This window comes from Microtus pennsylvanicus, chromosome 2 (genome assembly GCF_037038515.1).
Source record: "Microtus pennsylvanicus isolate mMicPen1 chromosome 2, mMicPen1.hap1, whole genome shotgun sequence".
NCBI lineage: Eukaryota > Metazoa > Chordata > Mammalia > Rodentia > Cricetidae > Microtus > Microtus pennsylvanicus.
Genome location: NC_134580.1, coordinates 83,786,146 through 83,809,785, shown reverse-complemented (window position 1 = coordinate 83,809,785; position 23,640 = coordinate 83,786,146). Strand labels below are relative to the sequence as shown.

At 45.6% G+C, this 23,640-nt stretch overlaps 1 pseudogene; it reads left to right on the top strand.

Annotated features, from left to right (window-relative positions):
• The first annotated feature begins 574 nt into the window (after positions 1-574).
• On the top strand, positions 575-8,095 carry LOC142844284 (acyl carrier protein, mitochondrial pseudogene; annotated as a pseudogene).
• Positions 8,096-23,640: the final 15,545 nt, after the last annotated feature.

The following is a 23,640-nucleotide window of genomic DNA, read 5'->3' as shown; positions in this document are numbered from 1 at the left end:
GAACTCATGCTATTGTGCTTATTACAGTGTGTTTGTTTATTTAGTATGCAGAGATAATTTTTTATCTTTCTTTTGCTAAGTGCTTTTTTAAAAAAAAAAACTCACTATAAGGCCTCACATTATGCTTTAAAAAAATAAGGTTTATTTTTAACTGACTGTAACTGAAAAAAAAACCACACAATTTCTACCAATAACTTGAGATAGTAGTTATTGGCAGTTACTAAAGTATTTTAAATTTCCAACATAAATTGATTAAGAAAGTAAATTAAGGCATTCAGTATTTGCACTAAAAAGCGGAGGGGCGGCAGGCCTTTCCTTATTCTTCCAAGCAAAAAGATGGTCTAAGGTTTCGCCCCTGCAGTGCATCTATGTTGACTATGCCTCTGAAAATGTCAGGGTGCTGAGAGAGATTGGTCAGAGGCCGATAGGACAGCAGCCGTCACCACTGTAGTCACGACGAGCGGGGCAGTGAGGTCCTTCTGGTACACAGTCTTATCTAATAATCCTCTCTGGAGTCCTCGGATGTACCTCTCCGCTGTCCCCTCTGACCGTGCCCTGGGCTCCCAGGTTAGTCATGTCTTTCCATCGATGCTCCAATGCTCCGGTGGGTCCTCATCAGCTCCTCCCAATGGACGCTAGCCCAGTAAGCCTGTTGGGTGATGCTCTAAAGACAGCGCAGACCTTTACATCAGTGGCCTTAGCCGTTGTGAATATCCCGGGTTACTCAGGGCGCTTTACGCCCCTCTCCAAAGAAGCTGTTTACAGTGTACCTTGACCCAAGGACCAGGCTCCCAGGAAAGTGGTAAATGGAAGGGAATTTGGGGAACTAGAGATTTCGCAGGCAGGCACAAATCACATCTCATGTGTGTTACGTTCTCTGCGGCAGTGCTAAACACACAGGTTTCTGAGGTTCATTGGTTTGTATGTGGAGAATGGATGCTGCATGTTTAGTGCAGAATTACTTATTATGAGATGAATGCTATGTGTGTGGCCTGAAAAATGAGGAGCCTTTTACTTCCCTGAGCACCTAATAGCCAAACATGTATTACAGCCAATCATGTGCAGGGCTGTCCCGTCTACACTACGCCCCAGCCCAGCAAGGGATCTCTGAGGCTCTGCAGAAGACCTTTTCCCTTCTCTCATCACTGTGGCCTCAGGGGCTCAGCTCCAGTAACTTCCTTTAGTATGTGCTACCCACACCTTATTTTGAGACAGAATTGCTCACTGACGTGGAACCCACCAATTCGCGTAGCCAGCCAGTGAGCCCTGGCAATCTTTTTGCCTCTGCCTTCCCAGTATTGAGATTATAAGCATGTAGCTACAAAACAGCATTTTGTTTGTTTATTTTTTGGGTTTTCAAGACAAGGTTTCTCTGTGTAACAGTCCTGGCTGTCCTGGAACTTGCTTTTTAGACCTGGCTGGCCTTGAACTCACAGAGTTCTGATTGACCCTGCCTCCTGAGTACTGGGATTAAAGGCCGCGTTAGCATGGGTCTGGGGATTGAACTCAAGTTCTCACGCCTGCATGGCAACCATTTAACAACCGACCTGGTGACATAGCCTGTCTCTGGCTTTTTGGATTTGAGGTTTGCTCTTTATTTTCTTGCATATGTAAGGAGCTAGAGGTTGAATCTAGGGTCTGAGGCATCCTAGGAAAGCCGTCTACTGACCTGCATTCTCGGCCAGCAAGTCTAAACTCTGCCTTCATCCAGTATTAATATCTCATCTACGTTCAAATGACAACCTCTATTTCCACTACATCCTATAAAGCCTGTCCAGTCTCCCAGCAAAGTTACAGTAGCATCAAACAGGAAGAAGTGGTAAAGAGCGACTCAAAACCAAATGTGTACAATATTTAGTCTGCACAACGTTTTAACAATATTGCGACTATGTGCCAATATACCAAAACAATTATATATAAAGATACAAATTTCTTGCTTTTTGAAAAAAAAATTAAAAGTCATTTTTTATTAAAAAAAATCAAATCTTAGGGTTTCTACTGCTGTGAAGAGACACCAATGACCACAGCAACTCTTATAAAGGAAAGCATTTAATTGGGGCTGGTTTACAGTTCCGGAGGTTTAGTCCTTTACATTACGGTGAGACATGACGGCATGCAGGCAGACATGGTGCTGGAGAAGGAGCTGAGAGTCCTACATCTTGATCTGTAGGCAGCAGAAGCAACTGTGTGTCACAAAGGGCACAGCTTGAGCATAGGAGACCTCAAAACTTACCCGCCACAGTGATACACTTCCTCCAACAAGGTCACGCCTATTCCAACAAGGCCACATGTACTAATAGTGCCTCTCCTTATAGGGGCCATTTTCTTTCAAACACCACGCAAGCACTGGCAAAATTCATTCCAAACTATATGTGATGATGTGCTTGCCAGCAACGGGCCAGAGAGAGATAGGAAGACGCCATCTTTCCTAGACGAGGCTTCTTAGCCAGTCCGCCAGTGTCCACCAGTCCCATAGCATTCAGGGAGGTAGCCTTGTGTCCCATAGACATCTGAATTTGCAGCTCCTGAGACAATAGAAAGACTCTAGACATGCATACAAAAGAGCGTGAAGACGCCAATCCTGTCCCGGCTCCTTATCTCAACTTGCCTCTCAGCACCCAGTCCTTGTCCTCAGCCTGACCTTACTGCTGTGTCCCCAGGCTTCTTCATTTTCCCTGAGAAAGGTCATCTAGCAGTGTGTGGCTTAACATGGCATCCTTACTGTTTGTTTATTCATCTATATTTTCGTTTTCACTTTTTTTGGAAACTGTCTCCCATGTCCTAAGCTGGCCTTGAACTAGTTGTGCAACCAAAGATGACCTTAAGTGTTTGATCCTCCTGCCTCTACCTTCTGGGTACAGGGCTTACAGGGATTCCCAGTTCCTATGATGCTGGAACTCAAACTCGAAGCTTTCTGCCTGCTAGGCAAGCACTCTGCCAACTGAGCCGTATGCCCAGCCCACCATCCTTAGACGAAGAGTCTAGAAGTGTATTCAACTATGAGCATCCAGTGAGAGGACTCTAAGTGCCGTGAGAGACATTCCTAGTGGGCCACAGACTTCTGTCACCAGTCTCCGTCTTCCTAAGACAGGCCTTGGGCACGTTCTTTTTGGCAAAGCTTGAAAGACAGAATTTTTTTTCCATACCACAGAGCAGTAATAGCGAAACACACCAGCTAGTGGAGCCCTTAGTGTTGAAAACAACTCGTTAAATTTATTGGTTCTTTGATGTCCAATTCATGGCAGACTCTCCTCGTTATTTTGCCAGAGGAAGTCAAGGTCATCAAGTTGTGTTTTTTAATGGGGATTGATACACTTTTATGAAAGGAACTTGGTGGAATTTCTAAAGAACATCCATTTCTCTTCGCCCTAAGTACAGTAACCTTGCCGTGCCCCCTCGCAGCTACTCAAACCAATGCGAGTTCAGGGTTTTCTCATGCATTGAACAGCCCGTCTGACAAAGTATTCTGACTTTTTCACCTAAATGTCAGAAACTTTTCATTATCCCAGAGAAGACAACATCATTATCAAAATCCCTTCTCATCTCGATGCTGTGGAAGCCACTGACCATATTAGGGAAAATAACGGTCAGGCAAAGTTTAGATGGCAACATTCATCTTTTTTGTCTGCGATTTAAAAAGAAAAAAAGTTTGCCTTCGACTTGGGAAGTCACTCCACGCTTCATTGGCAGAAATGCTCTTTCTGCTTGAAAGCGTGGGGACTTCAGATGGGCCTCCCCTCGCCAGGATGAGTAAAAACAATATCATTTTCCCTGATAGCTGCTGAATTGAAGGGAAGGGTTATTTATTTAAACTTCTGAAGCATGAAGCCAAAAGCAGGCAGTGTGCGCTGTCTGAGACGCCCTAAGAGAGATAAGAGTTTACGAAGCGTTAGATCAGCACCATTCCCAGTTTCTCATGGAAAGCACAGAGAAGCCCATAGCCTCTGCCTCAGGATTGAAGAAACCAAGTTTCTGCAGTCATGCATCCCCTGCCTCCTAGTTTCTGTCACCTTTCCTTCCTTCACACACACACACACACACACACACACACACACACACACACACAAACACACAGACACAGAGAGAGAGAGAGAGAGAGAGAGAGAGAGAGAGAGAGAGAGAGAGAGAGAGAGAGAGACAGAGACAGAGACAGACAGAGACAGACACACACACACACACAGGTACGCAAATACCTTCGAACAATCCCACGACTAAAGGGTGATGAACAGTTCTTTTATTACCTGCTAACGGCCATTGTCATTACTAAGAACAGCGACTCCGAAAGCCTTTGTTCCTCGGCCTCCCGCAGAACACCTGGGAACTGCTAAATCCCCTCCCGTCAGCACCTAGTGGAGCCTGGGAGTTTCACACCCTCTTTGAAAGTCATAGGTTGGCCTCTTGCAATCAGGCCTCTCTCTTCCAGCAAAGCCTCCAGAGCAGAGCCGGACTTCCAGCTGCGGTGGCGACGCTAGAACCGCCCTCTCAAACACTCTCTTGCTTCCCTCTAAACACCGCCCTTCACCTGGTCCCAGCGGGCCCTCCCGTTCCAAGCTTTCTTACGCTCTGTTATTCCCTCCAAATATATCGTCCTTCCACACTGTTTTACATTTTTTAAGTGAGATTCAAGATCCTATTCTATTGTTACTCTAACAAACTCACACAGCATAACGACCTGAAGAAATTTACTGTCATGTAATAGGGAAAGTCAGAGTCCAGAATTAGTCTGACAAAGCTAAAGGCAGCTGTTGGCACACAGTCATATCACCTCTTTTCCCTTTCATAAAATGGTTTGGGATTACATGTAGCGCCCCAGGAGCTCTGATACCCTCTTCTGGCTTCTGCAGGCACTGTACACACATGCGCACACGCTCTCTTTCTCGCTCTCAAAAATTTAAAAAAAGACAAGCATGAGATATCACTATCTACAGTTACAGAACACAACAGAGAACTCTGGGAAGAACGCAGAGAGACAAGAGTGCTGTGTTTTTGTTTGTTTTCTTTTGTAGGTAGGAATTCTCAACATCACACCCACTTTGGAAAATTAGTGGTTTCTTACCAAATTAAACATAGTCCTCCCATATGATTGAACAGTATCTGTCCAAATGAACTGAGAACCTATGTCACACGACATATCAGCCCAAGAATATTTAAAGAAGTTTTGTTTGAGGGCTAAGGGGATGGTCCTGTGGGTAAAATGCTCGCTGTGCAACATGGGACCTGCGTGCAGACCCCCAGCACCCACAAGAAAAGCTAGGTGTGCCCAGGCGTGGTGGCGCAGGCCTTTAATCCTAGCACTAGGGAGGCTGAGGCAGGAGGATCTTTGTGATTTCAAGGCCAGTGTAGTCTAGTCTACAGAGCTAGTTCCAGGGCAGTAGGGTCTCCACAGAGAAACCCTGACTTGGAGAAAAGAAAAAAAAAAAAAGCTAGGTGTGGTGATAACCATTCTGGGGCAGGGAAGACAAAGGTTGATAACTGGTTTGCCTGGTCATCTTGTCGAACCTAGGTGAGCTCGAGGATCGAGGAGAGACCCTGTCTAAAAACCGAAGGTGGTTGTGAGCTGCCAGGCGCAGGTGAGAGGAGCTGAGCTCTGGTTCTCCGCTAGAGCCCTGTACACACCCTTAACAGCAGAACCGTCTCTACTGCCTGTTTTAATTTGCAGTCCCTGCTGGCACACGGCCTGGGGCAGCCTTCCATATGCTAATTTACAATCATATCTCTGTCTCCTCTGGTGACGTGTTTAAGATCTTTGGCTCATTTTTTTTAAAAGGGGCTTTTTGGTTTTTATTATTGAGTTTCATGATTAATATTTTAGCTGTGGCAAATTTAAAAGATGTTTTCATCATTTGGAGCTGCGTGCAGAAATAATTGCGGATAACGGACACAATGTTTGGGATTCATTTCAAGCCATGCATCTGGGCTGGAGTGAAGGTGACAGGCGGAACACTGACTGCCACCTCACAGTCGGTCACATCAGGACCCTTGTACACGGAATTCGTCACACTATTTCCTTCACCGTGTACATGTGAGTTTTTCCTTTCGGGTTTGAAGTTAGATCCTGGTTTTGCTCAAACCATTAGGAGTTACACGCAGTCCAAAGTCACAGCCCAGAATTCCCTGTGGGCTTATTAGCAGGGAGTGTAAGATTTAAAATCGAAGTACCTAGGGTACTACTTAGCTATTCCAGGCACCTTACATCCTATAAGAGTTTTACTTGATGTCTCAATGTGTTTCTTTATATCCTAGGGCTAGACACAAGATTAATCACACTATAAATTCTACCAGGTTTATAGATGTTGTTATTACCTGTTCTCTAATATCTTGATCATATTTGAGGCCATAAACCTTATATCAGTTCCCACCCTGCCATACCTTGGCATTGGAGTAAAATTTAAAAGCAAAATTTAGACCATCTCCTGTGATAGATTTTTATCAGGAAGGCATAGAAAAAGTGCTTAAAATAGGAACATGCTCCTTAAACTGTAAAGACTTCCCAATAGCTAGCTGTCTATTAGTACTTAACACCATCGTTCCAGGAGACTGATCTCAAAACTCTGAAATTAGTATTAATACGCCCTATATGAATTTTTGAGTAATTTTTAAAATTTTATTCCAATTGCTTAAGTATTGTGTCTCTGATTGTCTGTCATGCACGCATGCATGCGTACTTTCCCTGGTGCATGCATGTGTGCAGGCAGAAGTTTTCTGGTGCATGTATGTGTTAACGTTAACGCTCCGTGTCTTCCTTAATGGCTCCTCTACCTTAGGTTTTGAGACAGGGTCTCAAACTGAACCTGGAGCTTGCAGTTTCTGCTAGGCTGGTTAACCAGTGAGCCCTGGGGATCTTTCAGTCTCCACGCCTGTCCACACACACCCACACACACGCACGCACGCGCACTATAGCACCATAGGAGTACACTGCCATTCTCAGTATTCCGTCTGTGTGATGGGGATCTGACTCCAAGTCCTCACGTGCTGCCAGCATTTTACCCACTGGACCATATTCCTAGCTCCAGACTTTTGTTTTCATAATTAATATATACTTGGTGTGTAATATATACGGAGAGACTATTACACATTTCTGTCCATGAAGGAGCAAGCCTGGGAGGCAGGAAAGACAGATGCATGAAAAAAGATACCCAGTTATCATTTGACTCGAATACTCATGGAATAAATTCTTATTTATTTTTGCTATATGTGTGTGCTGGCTTGAATGAATACAGCATGCATGTAGTGAGTATGGAGGCCAGGAGGGGGCATTAGATCCTTTGGAACTGTAGTTACAGGCAGCTTTGAGCAGCTCAGCACGGGTGCTGAGAAAAGAACCTGGGTCCTCTGCAAGAACATCAAATGCTCTTGACTGCTGAGACATCTCTCCAGTCCTCAAGCTGTCCCTTAAGTGGAGCACGTTCTGGGAATCCGGCGTTCAGCCTGGGTGAGTTGATAACTTAATTGTGGTACCCTTTACAAGCTATACCAATACATTATGGTCATACATATCTTGAATCTACACAGTCTTTATTAAGCTTTGATTTTCTTTCTTTCTTTCTTTCTTTCTTTCTTTCTTCTTTTTTTTAATCTTCTAGTACAGTGCTAGTGGCAGCTTCTTCAGGAGACCTACGCACACTGCATCCTGGGCTGGCTTAGCCGTGGCTGCTTGTCCTTTCTGCCTGTGTCCTCTGCCCACCTGCAGCCTTCACGCCACTGCCCAGGTTTCCCACCCTGGCCTTGGCCCTGCCACTCAGTACCACGCTCTGCACTGAGGGAACTCAGAGGAGGCCCTGGCCTCTGCAGCCTGCCTGGGCTCTCACCCAGGTCCCTTGAAGGGTCACAGAGTGACTCACCCCCTTTGACGTTAGAGGGAATCAAAGACCCAGTACTGTATGTCTTGAAACTCTACAAGGCTGACCCAGAAAAGCTCTCAGTAAATTCTCATTTTATGAAGAACCTGGGCGTAGACCGTTTGGACCAATTGAAGAACATTATGGCCATGGAAGATCAATTTGAGTTTGAAAATCCTGATACAAATATAGAGAAGTTAATGTGTCCACAAGAAATTGTAGATTGCATTGCAAATAAGAAGGATGAACATGGATAGAGTGTCAGAACCTTCCTCCTCTCCAAAAAGACTCTGAGAACACACCATGGTATCATGGCTGACTGACAGCGGTTCTGTTGGACTTGAATTCAAATTGTCTGATTGTTTTACCCTTTAAAAAGAAATCTATCATAAAACTAAAAATATCTTCTGTGTACGTGTGTGTTTCCTGAGTGCGGGAGGTAGATACATGTCATAACAGGCACGGGGAGGTCAGGGGACAATCTTAGGGAGTCGGTCCTCAACTTCTACCAAATTTGAGAGTCTCTTTGTTGTTTGTTGCTGATTCCAGAGGCTTTCCTGCCTCTGCCTTCATCACATAGCAATCCCGAGATTACAGACACATTCCTTCCCACGCCCACTTTACAGGAGCTCTGGGCGTTCAAACTATTTTATTTCATGCTTATGGGTGTTTTGTCTGCATGCATGTCTGAGCACCGTGTGTGTGCCAAGTACCCATAGCAGCCACAAGAGGGCATCAGATCTCCTAGAACTGGAGTTACAGATGGCTATGAGCCACTCTGGGGCTGGATCCCTCTGGAAGAGCAGCTAGTGCTCTTAACCACTGCGCCACCTCCCCAGCATCCTGCCCTGCTTCTTGCTGTTGTTTGTGAAGAGAAAATAGCTAACAAATGTTCTGATATAAGTCCCTAAATTCTTCAGCACTTGCATACCAGTCATAGATTCCCCCTGCTTCTCAGTGCGAGACCATTGTCCTGTATGACCGCAAATGCCATGGCTCCGTTCAAGGAGACATGAAATGCAGACGCCTTGAGGTGCACAACATCTGTGTGTCACTGTTCCTCTTATCTGAGCACTGGGAACAGTATCTGTACTACCTCATAGCTAGGCTACAAAAGTCAGTACCTAGAGAAGTCTCCAGAGAGACGGGCGTGAGGAGGACCATGGGAGTGGTTGCTATTATTGTGAGACCCCGGAACCATCTTCCTCACTGACCGTCACTGCTCGCTCTCCCTTCCTCCTCCGGTGTCCACTCAGGACACTGCTGTCCTTTCTTCCTTTTATTCACAAAGTAATGAACAAAAGGCATTAGCTAACGCATGCTCAAAAACACTGCCCGAACCTGGAGTTCGCTGCTGACTCCATTTTCAGAAAGGTCACCTCAAAGTTATCTTTCTTTTCAGCCCTCAGTCTTCTGCTGGATTGACAGGTCCTGCCCTGGAACCTCAACACAAAGGTTGTACAACTTGCCTGCCTCCACTAAGGAGTGTCAAACCCTCTTGTGGGTTCTCAGCACGTAGAAGCTCTGAGTAATAACTTCTGCCCAACTGTTGCAGGCTGGCAGTAGCACTGTCCTTCCCGAGCTGCTCTGGCAATGCAGGACTGGCATTTCCTTCACATAACTCAGACAGCCCTGTTACATTGTTTCTCTTCCCAAGAAAGGAATGGTCTTCCCTTAAAGAGGAATTCTCCAGGACCAGCAAGATGACTTGGTGGGTAAAGGCACTTGCCACTAGGGATGACCACCTGAGTTCAATCCCTGGACCACAAGGTAAGAGGAGAGAATTGACTCCCATAAATCATCCTCTGACCTGCACATAGGTGCTGTAGCTGGGCCAGGGGTGTGTGTGTGTGTGTCTTTGTGTGACTGTGTGTTTGCAAGTGAAGAAACCACACGTGGTAGTACAGGCCTCTAATCAGGAGGCCGAGACAAGCACATATCTCAGTTCAAGGCCAGCCAAGCCTACTTAGTGAAACCCTGTCTCAAAAGAAAAGCAATAACCACAGAATAAGTGACATTGATCGTATTTATTTCCTTTGATTTTAAACGTTTACAGACCATATGCATAAAAAGTGAGCGCAGAGGACAAGCCTTGCAAACAGGTCCGAAAAGGCTTCCAGACAACACAAGCCTTAACCTTAGCTCATCTTTATTCCAATATTTCTCCAGACAGTTGTCATGGTGATGAGTGGGGCTGCTGAGGGAAACGCGGAAAACATAAGCAACGAGTAATGAGTAGCTCAGGATGCAGAAGAACTTTGGGCAACAATTTTCTTCTTTGTATAGCTTATACTTCTTAGTTTGCTCCAAAGCATGTGCCCCAGTGAGCAAGAGAGAGGATGCCGTTTAAATGTGGCGCTTACTCCTCAATCCCCTTGCCCCATCTGCTTCTGTCTCACCCGTTTCCCTTGACACTCCTCTGCTTACACCTGCTGATGCCCTCCCTCTGCCCCTCGCCCACCCCTAATCACTGCTCAGCTCTCAATTTAGCTAGAGTGCACCCTCTCCCACCCTCTCCCAGTTCCGTTTCCCCATCACACGCTCGTAATCCAGTCCTAAATCTCAAAGGGAAAGTGATTGTCTTTTAGTTAGGTCTGAAGACTCTGAGGAAAATACCCCCTGGGGCTAAAATTGCTTTGCTTTGCTTTCCTTTTGTTTTTTGTTTGTCTGTTTGTTTGTTTTTGTTTTTTTGAGACAGGGTTTCTCTGTAGCTTTTGGTTCCTGTCCTGGAACTAGCTCTTGTAGACCAGGCTGGTCTCAAACTCACAGAGATCTGCCTGCCTCTGCCTCCCAAGGGCTGGGATTAAAGGCGTGCACCACGACCACCTGGCTTAAAGATGCTTTTCTGAACAAGCCATTAACAGCAGACCTAAGTCCAAAGGCGTCCCCGCGTGCGCTTCCTTTCTGGGAATCACTGCTGTTCGTTCATGGGACCCTTGTTGATACTAATAGCTGCGCTTCACAGAGTCATTTGCCCAAAAGATCCAGCTTGAAGGCATCAGTGCTTGGATTGGGACGCAGCTCTGGTTGATGCCAAAGCCCATCTCTTCCAGCTACATCATGCCCTTGGCAGAGCCAGTCACTGTCATCTTCACTGTCCAATGCACACACTTTACATCAGCTTTGGAATGAAAACGTCATTTCTAGCCAGGCCAGATCACTCCCCCAAGCCCCGGGACTCTATTGGATTTTTGCTACTTGTTTCTTATTGCTAACTCCCGTCTCTTTGAACAACTTTTATAGAGACAACGAAGTGATGGTAGGTACCAAGTGCATTATAAGAACTCCTGTCAAGACAGAAGCCAAATGACCTCAGTTCAGATTCCCAGTCTAGCAAGCTCCTCCGGAAGAGGGAAAGCTGAGGCAGGAGAATCACCAAGAGTTTTTGGCAAGCTAGCCTGGCATACACAGCAGTGAGCAGAAAGAGAAACTGTCTCAAGCAGGATAGAAGGCATGGATCTACACCCACGGTCTTCCTGGGAGTAGAGTCCGACCTTCACACACAAGACATAGTGTATACACACACACCTATACTCAACATACATATGCATACACACATTTGCAAAAATAAATACGTAAATTCAGTTGAATGCTTGCTTTATCAAATATTACAACAAAAATTATATACTTCCCCTATAAAACATAAGGTAAAATGATAATTAAGTAAACATAAAACATATGTGATAAGTTAAATGTTTTAAAGGCTCCCCAAAACTAATATAGGTCTTATTAAGCTATTTATTATGACATCCTCTATCAATATTTTTCAACACTGAGGGTCTAATTCTTTTACAGAAATGTATATCTTATCGCAATCTACAAAGAAATATGCAAACAGATGTATAATTTCCACAGTCTAGGGCCTGGGAAGATGGGTCAGCTGGTAAGAGCACACACCGCTCTTGCAGATGTCCCAAACTTGGTTGTCAGCAGCCATGCCAAAAGGCTCACAACAGCCTGTAGCTCCAGCCCCAGGGAATCCAAAGCCCTTGTCTGACCTCGTCAGACAACCTCACTCAGATGCACATACTCACACACAGACACACGAGCTACCCATGATCCAGTATAAAATAAATACTCAAAACTCCAGGAAAGGACTTGGGATAGCAAGAGAGGAAATGGCATTATTTAAATGAAGTGAAAGAAGGTTAAACTTGTAAGCAAGAAAGAGCATAAGGAAATATTTAGTCTACCCGGGATACATTACCCAACATTCAACTCAAAAAAAGCACTTGGCAGAATGACCCACGGTACAAGATACAGTGAGGTTTACTCATTTTTGTTACAAGAAAGGCATGCAAAATGTGGCTGTTTGTTTATAAAACATTGCTTTTAGGAGGACAACTTGCACACTGCACCTGACTCTGAAATTAATTTCTCTACCTTGCTTTTCCTCTCTCTTCTTCCAGAGCAATAGGACTGTTATTTGGCCAATTGAATTATTATGATGAAGTAAATATTTTTCTTTTTTCTTTCTAGTTATGGGGGAAGGGAGGTTTGCATGTGTTGCAGGTGTCTGAAGAGGCCAACGGCGTTGATCCCAGGACCTGAAGTTACAGGTGGTCATGAGCTGCCTGGTGGAGGTGCTAGGAACGGAACTCCGGTCCTCTGGAAGAGCACCACCCGGTCTTAACCCCAGTCAGTCTTTATTTTCTCCCAGAGACTCTCAATCTCTCCAGTCTCCACTCTTTCTCTCATTTTGCTTTTGGTTTGGATCAGATTTTCACAAGCTGACTTTTTCCTGGGTTGAGTACTCTTCTTTTTTTTAATCTTTTATTTTGGGAGGGGGGGAAGCAGTGTTTCAAGACAGGGTCTCAACGTATAGCTCTGGCTATCCTCATTATGGAACTCATTATGTAGACCAGGCTAGCCTCTAACTCAATTGCCTCTGTCTCCTGGGTGATGGGATAAAGGCGTGTGCCACCACTCCCAGCAGTGGGTACTCACTTTTGTGACCTAGAAGGATGATGGACCTCCAGTTGAACCATAAGCTGTCCATGGGCCGCTTCTCTCTATATTCCAGAAGGATCCCTTTAGCTCTTGTACCCTAGAGTGCCAAAACTAGGGATCCAATAAATTAAAGGATTATTTGGTTTTCTTTTCTGAGGGAGACAGGACTAGAGCCTCTCCTCTGCTTCTCTCCTTGGCTCTTCGGATTCCTCTAAAGCCGCGTTCCCACACACGGCCCAGCTGAAATAACAGCACGGCTGACCTGCACTTTTATAGAACCACATACATCCCAAAGTGTTTTCACAATCTCTTATCTCATTTCTTCCTCAGCAGAATCCTATGAGGTAAGGAGAGCAGAGACACTTGGTCTTGCTTGATAGATGGCGAAACAGAGGAAGAGCGAGGTTAAGTGACTTGCCCAGTCTCTCACCACTCCACTACATCTGCCAGAATTATCTTCCTCAAAATAAATATAAACATGTCATTCCCCTGCATAAACTCATCAACAGAACGCCGGCTGTCTACAGGGTAAAGTGCAAACTCCTTAGCAGGGCATGGTCCCTTCACATCCTGGCCCTGTGCTCCTCGGCAGCTCCGTCTTCTACTCCTTCACTCCCCCAACTCCTCGGAATCCTGCCAGTCTCCAGCCTCGTCCGCTTAAGACTGCAGGCCTCCAGACACATGGCTTTCTCTGCCTGGAATGTTCTTCGGATGTGAGATTCTTGTTGCCACCTCCCAGCCTAAGCAGATCTAATGTCTCTGCCCTCTTCAGGCACCTGCACGCACACGCACAACCGTCTCTTATAGAAACATCCATCTTGTACTCCTTCACGGAGGTCAAATAAAAACTTGAGCATCGCTGGGCGGTGGTGGCGCACGCCTTTAATGCCAGCACTTGGGAGGCGGAGGCAGGCGGATCTCTGTGAGTTCGGGACTAGCCTGGGCTACAAGAGCTAGTTCTAGGACAGGCTGCAAAGCTACAGAGAAACCCTGTCTCAAAACAAACAAACAAAAAACTTGAGCATCTATCTCCCACCTGGCTCGGCATGTGCCAGGTAAGTCACTCACCATTTCTTCATCTGTTTTCTAGAGAGTCCGTCTCACCGTTACCTACACCTTGCTTCACACCCATCCTTCCACAGCCCCAGCCTCCCGAGTGCTGGGACTGCAGGTGTACACCATCATGCCAGGCAAGTCAGCCACTTACTAGACAAACTAGCTTCATATAGACGTTCCCACCTTTTCCCGCTCTAGGCTCCCCCCCCCCTTTTCCCCTATTTTTACCCTCAAACATGTCATATGATTTGCAGATGGTATGAAGTCTTTGAGTTTGCCTCTGCTGGAATGGGAGACTCTCATGGGCAGGGTTTTGGCTGGGTTTGCATGTTAAACAGGGTCTGGCACATAAAGGTGAAATGCTCTCCAAAGCATTCCTTAGTGGGTGACAATGTAATTCAGAGGCAGAGCCCTTGCCTAGCAAGTGGCTGCTCCTAGGTTTAATGGTGGACTTCAAACAAACTGCCTGCCTGCCTGCCTGCCTGGCTGTAAAATACCATGACCGAAAGTAACCTGGGTAGAATGTTGTTTTAGTCAATGTTCTATTGCTGTGAAGAGATGCCACGACCCTGGAAACTCTTATAAAGGAAAATATTTAATTGGGGCTGGCTTACAGTTTAGAGGTTAAGTCCATTGTCATCATGAAGGGAAACATGGTGGCATGATGATGGGGAGTAGCTGAGAGTTCTAGCTCTGGATCTACAGGGGAGGTGGAGAGAGAGAGAGAGAGAGAGAGAGAGAGAGAGAGAGAGAGAGAGAGAGAGAGAGAGAGACTGGGACTGGCTTGAGCATTTGAATCCCCAAAGTCCACCCCTGGGACACATTCACTTCCTCCAATAAGACTACACCTACTCCTGCAAGGCCACACCTCCTAATCCCTATCAAGTAATACCACTCCCCAATGACCAAGCATTCAAACATCTGAGACTCTGGGGCTATTCTTATTCAAACCACCACAGCATTTATTTCACTTACACTTCCAGGTTGTAGCCCATCAATGAAGGAAGTCAGGTCAGGACCTCAAGCAGGGCAGGGACCTGGAGGCAGGAGCTGATGCAGAGGCCATGGAGGACTGCTGATTCCTGGCTTGTGCCTCGTGGTTTGCTCAGCCTGCCTTCTTATAGAACCCAGCAACGCAAACCCAGGGGTGTTCTCACCCACAATAAGCTGCCCAAACATCAATCACTAATTAAGAAAACACCCCACAGGCTTGCTTACAACCCAATCTTACAGGATCAATTAAGCAACTTCTGTTCTAGAATTATGGCCCTCTACATAAAACACAGTCTCAGGCACAGACAGGAGAGAACGGATGGGACTATCACTGCACATAAGGGTTAGGTGTAGTGATGAAGAGAGAGGTGTGCACTGTACTGTGTGGGCTGATGACGCAGAAGACAGGAGCCAGGGCCAAGAGGGATGCCAAGGCAGCAGACAGAGAGGTTGAGAGTCTGTGCAGAGATCTATTGAAAGGGGCCTTGGTCACCACATACCAATCCAGCACCTTCAGAAGAATGCTGGCTGGTAGATCTTTGCATTTGGGAAGTCACAAGTGAAAATTTCGTAGTCTGTTTAGGATGCATATGGGGTAGGATATATAGGAGTCTGTTTATATCCACACAGAAAAGCAAGACAGCCGCTGAGCAGAAAGGGGCTGCCTTCCCATCAGATTCACGTGGGTTGGGATAGCTTTACCTTAACAACCTTCCCAGCGGCCTCTCTGCAATGGAAGCTGTTGGAAGTGACTGACCCTGGTCTAGTGAGGACAGTCTGGAGTCAGGCCTCAGCAAGGTCCACAGGAAACCCCAGAGGACACATCCTGATGTGTTAAACCTGCTCCATTCTGGAGCTTCTAGACAAGCGCGGATTTGAGATGACTTCTTTTACAAAAGCCCTCTTTTCTTTTTAACCCAACCTCTCCATTTATTTTTTTAGTTTGATTTCTCATAATTAGAGATATATGAATTGTGGTATTTGGTTTAATTTTTAGAAACTAATGTTTTTTTTTGCCTGCATGTATGTATATATACCACATGCATGCCTGTTGCCCACAGAGGTTAGAAACTTTAGATCCCTTGACACTGGAGTTATGGATGGTTGTAAGTCATCACGTGGATGCTGAGAACCACTACACCCAGGTTTTCTGCAAGTGCTCTTAACCTCTGAACCATCTCTACAGCTCTACCAAACACATATTTAAGATTTGTTTTATTAATGGTGAGCGTATGTGTGTGTGTGCTTGTGTGTGTGCGTGCATGTTCACGTGTGCCTGCATGTATGTGTATGCCACCATGCACTTACAATCACCTGGAAGTGGAGTTACAGTGTGGGTGCTGGGAACTGAACCTGGGTCCTCTGAAAGAGCAGCAGTGCTCTTAACCGCTGAGCCATCTCTCCAGTTCCAGAAACTACATTTACAGTCTTTGAGTGTTTCTAAGTATTTCATGAGTATCAAAGACTTTGCTAGAGAGTCCTTGCTACAAAGACTAGCAATTAACACATGGCCATGGTTGTCATGGACTCGAAGCCTGGTGGAAAAGGGAGAGATTTGATAGAGATCAAATACAGTAGCATACAAAGGGCGCAGAGGGCAGACAAGGAAGTGGGTGTTTCCTTCCTCTGGAGAGAAAGGGAAAGAGAAGCAGACACACAACATGTCTTAGGAGTCTCAAAAGTCCACGGGGCATGAACACTCTAGGTATAAGACTTGGAATCTGAACCAGGCTGGCGTGTTGAGAGAAAGCAGTTCAAAATGGTGGGACCTGGAATGTGTCAGGAGCTGGGATCTTAGTCAATAGGCCAGTGTGTCTCAAAGTATGATTCAGCAAACACCTGCACCAGACTCTGTCCAAGTTTTCCTGTCCAGCTATATATCTGCTAAGATGCAGAGCCTCAAGATGGACGGCGGAAGTGGGGAAGAGCGAGAATTCACGAAGCTCTCAGGGTGGTTCCAAGGTGCAGAGGAGGTGTAAGGACTGCTGACGTAAGCAATGCTCGGCCAAGCATGGATATTTTAATAAGAGAAACAGATTGATTTTCACCAAGATGTTTTCCTAGGCAGTAGTTCTGCCTATGACCCTAAGCTCCAGTGCTTACCGCAGCGAGGTGTGTAATATAAACGATTAAGTTAGGCAGTAGGTGTCAGAAACGCAGGGAGATGTGGGGACCATGTCAAACCAGTCTCTAAATGAAGCAACCTCAGCTCGGTTAACTGTTGACTAGGAGGGAATTTCAGTCCAGTGCTATTCCTATTAGCTATTCACTTTTTCAAAATGAACCGGTGGTGTTCGTACAACAAACAGCCTAGGAGGATGGGGACAAGGCTTTCATACCAAGCCAAGTGCAGCCATGTTTACTGGGCATTATAAATTAAGGTCCCCTAAGCTTCAACTCAGTTGCTGTAGAGTCACCCACAGAGGGGCTTTTTCCCGTGGGAAAAAGGGATAGGGGGCTGTGCTCATATTGCAAATCCAGGCAGTGCTGAGGCAGGCTAATCTTTAGGGGGTGGGACTCAACGCAGGGTAGTTAGGTTTGAGGTCCTATATCTGGGATGGGACTGATGCTGGCTTCTCGGGTGGGTGAGCTGTTGTGGCACAAGTTGATCCCCACATCCCTGGCCTCTTCTGCTTGTCGTCAGTCTTTCTGCTTCACGTCCATGGTGAAACACAGCTGTCTTGGACCTCCGGAACTATTAGCCAAACAAACCTCTTTTCTCATGAAACACCGAGCCTCGGGTAGTTTGTGGTACCAACACACAGTGGATTAAGAGAGTGGCGGTCAATCTTACTGCCGTACCTGTATCTCTACTTACAAAGTGACCAGCTCTAGTTTGAATTTACCCTGTCCTTTGTGACTTAACTGTCAGGAGCAAGAAGTAACCAGACTCTGACAACATAAATTAAAATCTACTCTTTCCCCAACAACATAAAACATCATGGTTTATGTCCCAAGGAACAAAAGGAGACAGTTTTCCGTGGGGAATGTTTTTACATCGTGTAACAAGAGTCCTCTGCACTTTGCAGCCTGAGCAAGTGGGTCCTCATTATCAAAGCTTTACCTCTCACTTAGCCAGTGCTGGATTTCAGGGCCTGCTATTTGAAGCCCTCCAATTCTCACACAAGTCTTCAGTAAGGCTGACAGAGAGTAACAAAAGTAAATGGACATTCAGTGACTTGCACAGATAAGTGGCGTATTGTTGGAAAATTACAAGTCTGGAGACACATTCCCCAGGCTGATAAGGCACTTCCGCAGGGATCCAGGACTCAGGGTGCTTTTAGCTTTTGAGTGCATTCCTTTGCCTTACAAAATTCATCCTCCATTTGTTACCTTGGGGTTGCAAAATGGATGCCTCATCTCCAGCTTCCATTTGCAGCCAATGTAAGAAGGAAAGGGGTGGGGCAAAGGCTCCTGCAAAGCAAATCTGCTTCCATTTAATGAATTTTCTAGAGAGCGCCACATAGCAATTTCCCTGTTATTTTATTAACCAGATGTTACATCTAAACCCCAGGTGCAAAGAAGGCCAGGAAAGGGCGCCCTTTTGCTGGACCTATAGCTTCGATCCTCACTGTCCACCCAAAGTCCACAGGTCATTTAGCATGCTGTCACCAGGGCTCCTATCTGTTGCATCGTGAGTGCCATTTTTCTCTTTTACTGATGACTAATATTCCATTGTGCAAATACATTGCATTTGTGTCTACGAAATGATGGGCTTTGGCTACTATGAACATTTGTCCATTATGAATAATGCTGCTATAAACATGCATGCACATGTGTGACTGAAGTTTTTTATGTTTTCATCTCTGCCACAAAGCTGTCATGCAGCAGCATTTGTATGAATATATTCTTTTTAGCTTTCTTGGATATATACTTATGGCAGAATCATCACTTCACCTTTTAAAAATTGCCAAACTGTTTTCCAAAGAGGCGTCCCATGTTTTACAGGCCTATCATTAGTATAGACAGGGGTGGAGGCCCATGGTGACTCACCGTAGTGTGTGCTACAGAGCTCGTGTGTCTTTCTGAGCATATGTTATATGTCGATACAAAGGTTTAAAAATACATATTCTGAGCCTGGTGGTGATGGCGCACGCCTTTAATCCCAGCACTCGGGAGGCAGAGACAGGTGGTTCTCTGTGAGCTTGAGGCCAACCTTGTCTACAAGAGCTAGTTCCAGGATAGCCAGGGCTGTTATGCAGAGAAACCCTATCTTGAAAACACACACACACATACACACAAATACATATTCTGTAACAGGTGAAGGGTTCACACATTCCATTTTATAATTTTTTCCCCAGAAACAGGGTTTCTCTGTGTAGCCTTGGCCGATCTTGAACTCACAGAGATCCGCCTCCAGAGTACTGGGTTAAAAGGCGGGCGCCACCACCATCCAGCTTCACATACTCTATTTTTAAAATGAATGTACCAACAACCAAAAATAAGAGGTAAACAGAAAAAGAAGTTTTTAGGTGTGGTAGCTGTTGTAACTTTTTCTTTAAAAAAAAAAAAAAGTGGCCCGGCGGTGGTGGCGCACGCATTTAATCCCAGCACTTGGAAGGCAGAGGCAGGCGGATCTCTGTGAGTTCGAGACCAGCCTGGTCTACAAGAGCTAGTTCCAGGACAGGCTCTAAAACCACAGAGAAACCCTGTCTCGAAAAACCAAATAAATAAATAAAGTGGCAAATGAGAGAAAGATGCCATGTGACAGGACTCACATGGAGAGTTTTTCTTAATTAGGGGAAAGGGAACTTAAAAAGGAGGAGGTGGGAGATGGGCCTCTGGGGACAGGAGCAGCAGAAGGGGGGGGGGGGGACAGAGAGAAAGGAACAGATAGACCGGGAGAGAGAAAAGGAGAGATGGGTGGTGGGCAGGGCCCTTTTAAAAGGGAACAAAAGGGAACCTAGTGAATGCGCACAGGAGGCGCTCTTGGTGGCCACAGCTGAGGACGTATCCTGTCAGGACCCCAAGGGCAGGCCAGTGCAGATGCCTGAGTACTAACAGCAGATCTACCCACCCCCAACCCCCCAACCCCCGGAGCTAAGAATATTTTCTAGTGTGTGTTCTGTCTCATGACATGACAGCAGCTGCCTAAAACATCTCCACGTGTGGAGTCACTTTAAATAATTACTTCTTTAATTTTCCTTTCTTTTCTCTTTTTGATATAGCCTTCACTAACCTATGACTGTCCATGTAGACCAGGTTGGCCTCTACTCAGAGAGAAACACTTGCCTCTGACTCCCTCGTGTGGGATTAAAGATGTGCAACACCGGGCCGGGTTCATGGCTTTAGCTGTTGTTGTCAGTGGATCCTTGATGGAGATGGAGCTGCTGATTGTGAGTGGCCCTGTCCAGTAGGGGGCTGGGTCAACAGGAGAAGGGGAAGTTGGAATCTGCGTGAGGGCTTGGACCACCACGACCTCCGCTCACGCGGCAGCCGCCTTAGCACTGATACAGATTCAGTCGGCTCCCAGACTTCCAGCCCAGCTCTGGGGCTTCATCCAGCCTTCTCGCTCCAGAGTTTTCAGCTTCTCAGACTGAGCAGTTCCTGGTTTTCTCAGGTCTCCAACTCACAGTCACCACGAGCCTCCGCAGCCTCTGATGGTGCAGGCAGATGGAATAAATCACCTCCTGTAATCACACACACACATTTCTCTAGGTGCTGTTCTAGAGAACCTTGACAAATACAGGCAGAGCAAGGGTATGCTTTGTGTGGCTCATCTAGGGGCTCAGAATAATATGTTTTTTTTTCCTCTAAAGATTAAAAACGACTGGTGTATAAATCTTCTCTTGTGTTTGCGTCATTTACTGTCACTAAGACCCTGGACAATCAGCGAATTCTTCCCACTGGGTTATGCGAGCCTTTTTAAAGTCGCTTTAAAAACATGAATGATGAATACGATTTCCTCAACAAACCCAACAGAGGGCTGTGCCACGTGCAGTGAAGAGGGGACCTTGGGGCATATACCCCCCCTCCCTGCAGCGAGCCTATTGGGAACATGGTGCTGCCTGTGGCCAGCCTGTTTGCGATGTCAAGTTCCGGACTCAGTCTCCTGTAGCACATGTGTAATCTATTCGGTGAGGCGCCAATCAGCTGAACTCAACGCTACTTGCTTCCCTATAAAGTCACTGTAATCATATGCTGCCTCACAAGTATAAAACTTAATTATTAGCTGTAAAACCCTAAGATCCCGAAAGGATAGTAGTGTTCTGGATTCAGCATTACATCACAACAGCCAGGGGAGGCCAAGATTCCCACCGTAAATGTGCACAATAAAAACCAGCAACTCGCACTTACATAAATAAGCCTTTCATTTATAAAATAGTAACTTCAGACTTCAGGCTTTCCTGAGTCGGTCAAAATCGGACTCCTCTGTACGAGTCAGAGCCCATGTAATAGCACATGAAAATAAGATGGAGGCTTATTTCCTCTTCCATTAAAACAAGCCAGATGGTTGACATCTTCCTGGTATCAGGACATGAACCCCCTTCCACCTCTCCCTGCCTTCGTGACTTTTACCTCTAAGGCCACAGCTAGGTTTTAGTAGGATCGCTGCAGTTCCCACCATCAAATTCATGCTTTAGACATCAAAACAGGAAGAAGGGCAAAAGCAGAAGGGTCGGCGCTAATCAAGCGGTGCCTTGAAAATGAGGGAGCCCTGGGCCTTCCAGACAGCTCAGTGGGCACTGCGCAAGCCCAAGGGCCCAAAGTTCAAAAGGTCTCCCCTAAACTCCACATTCGCGTATGCCCACAACCCGCAGGCTCTCCCCACAACCCGCAGGCCCTCCCCACAACACAGACATACATCCCCCAAACAGATGGAAGCAGGTACGGCAAATGCAAGTTTTCCAAAAGTTTTAACTAAAAAGAATAAAGAATTGCACACAGAAGATTCTAGGAGAGCTAGGGAGGTGGTGCAGTGTGTAAGAACAATTGCTCTGTAATCACAAGTACCTGAGTTCGTGTCCCCAACATTCACAAAAAAAGTATGCTTGCAATTCAGTAGAAACAAGAGAGAAACGGCTTTACCTTCCAGAATATTCAGGGTTTTCTTCAACTTTCTGCTCCTTCTGCTTTTGGATGTTCTGGGGACATGTTTGAGACAGTCTCAAGAAGGATGTGCTATCGTAGTGACAGATTGCTGTCATGGCAGCAAGTGGGAACTCTTTACTGCTTTGGACACACCAGTGACCTGCATTTCATGTCAGGCCTCAAGCTGAAAACAGTTGGCTCCGGCTTCAACTGACTCTCATTTTCTTTTCTGAAACATTCAGGATGGCTCCTGCCATAAGCATTTCTTGCACCATTTGTCTGATTTAAGGGAGATTTATTTTGGGGAAAAACTTACATGATCAGAAAACATTTTATTAACTAAAAACAATGCTGTATTTACTCAGTTAAAATGAATTTAACGAAAACTATCATCAAAAAAATTGTAGAGGATTGAGCTGACTAGTTTTAGATCAACTTGATACAAGTTAGAGTTATCCGAGAGAAAGAAATCTTTTTTTTTTTTTTTTTTTTTTTTTTGGTTTTTGGAGACAGGGCTTTTCTGTGGCTTTGGAGCCTATCCTGGATCTTGCGCTGGTAGACTGGGCTGGCCTTGAACTCACAGAGATCTGTTTGCCTCTGCCTCACGAGTGCTGGGATAAAAGGCGTGCGCCACCACCGTCCAGCTGGAATTTTTTAATTAATTTATTTCCTTTTTCTTTTTTTAAAAAAATATTTATTATGTATACAACATTCTGCCTCGATGTATGCCCACATACCAGAGGAAGGTGCCAGATCTCAGTACAGATGGTTGTGAGGCACTATGTGGTTGTTGGGAATTGAACTCAGGACCTCTGGAAGAGCAGCCAGTGCTCTTAACCTCTGAACCATCTCTCCAGCCCCCTAAAATTTATTTTCTTAAAACAATCTTTTCTCATTTTACATATCAATCCCAGTTTCCTCTCCCTCCCCTCCTCCTGCTCCCTGAGATCGGAATCTTGATTAAGGGCCCAGCCCACTGTGGGTGGTGCCACTCCTGGACTAGTGGTCCTGGGTCCTATAAGAAAGCAGGCTAAGCAAGCCATGGGGAGCAAGAGGGAAAGCAGCACTCTTCCATGCTCTCTGCATCAGCTTCTGCCTCCAGGTTCCTGCCCTGTCAGAGTTCCTGTCCCGACTCCTTTCATTGATAGACTATGATGTGAAAGTGGAAGCCAAATAAACCCTTTCCTCCCCAGCTTGCTTTTGGTCATGGGGTTTTGTCACAGCAATAGCAATCCTAATAATACAAGGACTGTTTACTGCATAGTGATAGAGAGCTTGCACATACAAAGCCATGGTTTGATTCCGTCACAGCAACATAAACAATAAATAAGTTGCATGCCTTGATTTTGTTTGCTCTGGTAGTTCAAACACCTGCGACAGTGCCTGGTACATAGTTATATCAGAGAGATCAACACTCTAATAAATGAGTAAATATCTAAAGCCTCAAATAATTTTCTCCCTGCCCTTTCACTACCTCCTTCTCAAGAACCCCCTGAAGTCATGTTCTTTTACTTCACAAAGTCACATAAAAAGGAAAATGGTTTTAAAAGGGGGGAAGTGTTAATATTAAAATACTCTCTCTACAAAGTATCTGTATTTTTAAAGGAAGATTTATTGATGAGTTAAAATGAAATATTGAAGAAAAAACTGACAACACTAAAGTTGAAAACAATTGGATCAACAAACTTTCATCAAGAAACAGAAAGAAACTGAAGGTAGGATTGAAAAGTATTCTCAACAGGCATCGTGGTGGCGCACGCCTGTAATCCCA